We start from the raw sequence: 3,559 nt of genomic DNA, 5'->3' as shown, positions 1-3,559 counted from the left end.
TTCTTTCTACATCTATAAATCTACCTACACCATTTATGCTAATGTACAAACACATGTACACACACTCTCCTGTCTTAAGAAATTAGGAGGAAGTAAAGATAGATATGTTGAGCTATGAAAGGATTTTTCGCGTGGAGCTTGGACAGATAATGCCAGACCAGATGGTTCCACGAGGGAGAGTTTATTTAGGAGGTAGGGAAGAGGAGAGAGAGAGAGAGAGGAGAGAGGGAGAGCAGAAAAGTAGAGGAGTAGAGCTGGCCATGACCACATGGAGAGAGAGGGAAGGGAAGGGGGGAGGGGAGAGGGAAGCCTGCAGGCGTGGGGCCAAGGGAACAAGAGAGGAACAAGAGAGCAAGGAGGTGGCAAGCAGCCACGTGGACGTGGAGTTTGGACAGAATACTAACAAGCCATGTTTAAGGTGTGTTGAAAAGTCAAGGTTTTCCTTACTAAAAGCAGAATACATCCCTTTAAATGCGTATGTACATTATGAATTCTAAGAAATAGCTATACAATATCATTTAAATTTGTGAGACCATGTAGCTTCTCTAATAACTTTAAACACATAAAATGTATACAATTTACTCTTTACTGTTTTAAAGTCTATAAACCAGTGGTATTGTAAATATTAATATTTTTGAGCATTTGTCATCAGAACTGTTTGCATTTTGCACTACTGAAACTTGTATGCATTAAATAGTAACTTGTTTTTTCCACTGTGGCTGTCAATTATAATTCTTTTTGTCTGTGGGTTTGGTGCTTCTAACTACCTGAAGTAAGTGAAGTCACACAGCTTTTTTGTTGTTGTTGTTTTGATTGGTTTACTTTATATAACAATGCCCTAACACTCACTTGCTTGTATATGCTGTTTATTTGTTAATAAATTATTTCTGTGCTTTAGCAATTGTGAATAATGTGATTAGCATGGGTCTGTTCTCTTGAGAGCTTGTCCAAAATTCTTTTGGGCCTATAGCATATCATGATAATTGTGTTTTTAATATTTTGAGAATGTATCATGCTATTTTAAATAAACAATAGCTGTGCCAGTTTTGCTTACATTCCTTACAATAAAAGCATTAAAATTTTTTTTATAACTTGACCAGTGTATTAAAATTTCTTTGGGGAGTAGTAGTCATCCTAATGGATGCGAGGTGGTATTTTATGAAGAAGACTTATTTAAGAAGTTACTTAGTAGCTAAGTAAATTTTTGGTTGATTTTGTTGTTTAAAAGAAGTTTATTTTATATACCTAGATAGCTGCAGGTGTAGCAGAAACTGAAGAACCGCCTTCCCCATGTACCTTTTTTTCCCTCCTCTCGAGATAAGAGTTTTTCTGTTTAGCCCTGGCTGCTCTGAAACTGGCTCTGTAGACCAGGTTGGTCTCAAAACTCAGAGATCCACCTGCCTCTGCCTCCTCACTGTTGAGATTAAAGTGTGTGCCACCACTGCCTGGCTCCTCATGTACTTTTTTTTTTCTTTCTTAATGAAAAAGGTTTAATGATATTTTGTGGAATGTTACATTTATAAAAATTGAGTTGAGATTGAGTATTCTGAAAACCTACAAAGATATGAAGGGGTTGGAATTTTTAAAGAAACAGACCAGATGTTGAAAGTTTCATGCACTGAATGGCCCACTGAGTTTAGAAATCTCATGGTGCTTGCAGTTAGACTGCATCAGTAATCTCTAATAGATAATATTTTAGATTGACTATTAGCAGAATAGATAGGAAAAACCATTGATAGTGGTTTGTATAGAACACTATTAGCATTAGAGCATTTTAAATTTACATGCTATTATTGATGGGCATGATTGAGAATGTTGTGCCATCAGAAGATGGAAAGTCAGGAATTAAGCTTCTTGTCACATAAAGCCCAGAACCTAATGACATCACTGCTGAAATTCGCTAAACTTTGAAGAACTAATACTGATATTTTCCAAGGTCAGCCAAAAAAAATTGAAAGTTTCCATACTTCATCACTCTTATATGAACACAAAAAAGTTTAGTACTACAGGCTAGTAATAAAAGTTCTTCAGAAAAGTTTTAACAGGAAGAGTGATATGTAGGAGGAGTAAGGAGAGGAGGAGGAGACGGAGAGGAGGAGCTAGAAGATAGGGGGCGGGGGAACAGGACATGGAGACGGATGTTCTCGTGCCCCTGCCAGTCAAAAATAGTTGGTGTATCTAGTTTGGGTATTGGGTTACACTTCTGATTGTATGGGCATCTTGTTGTTGAGCATTACCAAACTTATAAAGCCTTTGATTAACATTTAAAAAAAAAAGGATGAGGAGGGAGGGTGATGGAATACATGTGACAGGAATTCAGATGAGGAAACTAGCTGGAGGAAGAAAGGGAAGGGACAGAGGGAAACAAATCAGAACTCTAATGACACATGTATGAGGATGCTGTAATAAAACCCAGTACTTTGTATGTTAACTTAAAATGCTAATAAAGAAAAAAAAAGCAAGGAGGAGGAGCGGATAGGATAAAGGGATATCTGGGGGAGGGATGGGGAAAGGGGATGGCATCTGAAATGTAAATAAAGAAAATATCCAATAAAAAAGTTATAAAAAAAGTTCTTCAGAAAGTAATAACAAACTGAATTAAACAATACATTATTATTCATTATAATTGAGTGGAATTTATCTTAGCCCAGTATGGTTGAGTTGCATGCCTTTAATCTGGGTCCTTGGGAGGCAGAGACAGTCAAGAGGCAGTTCCAGTATAGCTAGAGCTATACAGAGAAACACTGTCTTGAAATCCCCAAAAGAAACAACATCAACTAAAATCAAAACCCAAGTCTATCTAACTACAGGGACCATATTGCCTTAATCTCTGACTCAAGGATTCTTGAGGCTGCAAGATGGCTCAGCTGTTCAGAGCACTGAACACTCTTAGGGAAGAAAAAAACAGTATGTTAAATAGAAGGACAAAATTGTGTCCTTAGTTAATATCCTTTATTAACTGTCAACTAATAAGTGAAAACAAGAAAAGCTTTTTATTATTAATGTTTGTGAATTTTGTTTTAAAAACATGACTATAGAAAATAGACCAGTGGGATTATATAAAACAATAGCTTTCAACACAAAGATATAATTTAACAGATAACTCCTCTATGGGATGAATGAAAGCATTCGCATGCTGAATAGTTAATACATAAAATGTGTAACTGGGGCAGCTCATTGAAGAAGTGGATAGGGGACCTAAATAGGTGCTTCTGAAGAAATAATTATGGTAAGAAGATAGCTCAGTAGGGAAAGTGCTTGTCTACAGGGCATGAGGACCTGATTTGATAACTTTTGTAACAACATAAAAATGCAGTGTGTGGTAGTGTACACACAAAAAAGTACAGAGGATGACAAGTAAGTTTGTATTGTGGCCCACACATGGGGGAAATGAAGTACAAATGACAAAGTGGTTAAATGAGTTTTTAAAAGTTATTTTGAGATTATAATATTTCTCCTTTACCTCTGTTCTCTGCAGAATCTCACATATATCGATCCTTGTTCTTGTTCTATGTGGAGGAAGAATGAATAACCTTCCTTCCTTCCTCCCCTCCCCCCC

General features: G+C 36.7%; 1 protein-coding gene across 4 annotated transcripts in view; it reads left to right on the top strand.

Annotated features, from left to right (window-relative positions):
• The window catches only part of Ube3a (ubiquitin protein ligase E3A), an 89,026-nt gene that overhangs the window by 20,329 nt on the left and 65,138 nt on the right, over positions 1-3,559 (top strand). The gene's annotated exons all lie outside the window — the stretch shown is intronic.

Source organism: Grammomys surdaster, unplaced genomic scaffold (assembly GCF_004785775.1).
Source record: "Grammomys surdaster isolate TR1022 unplaced genomic scaffold, NIH_TR_1.0 125311, whole genome shotgun sequence".
NCBI classification, from domain to species: Eukaryota; Metazoa; Chordata; class Mammalia; order Rodentia; family Muridae; genus Grammomys; species Grammomys surdaster.
Note: the sequence above shows the minus strand (reverse complement) of the source record. Positions and strands in the feature narration are given on the sequence as shown.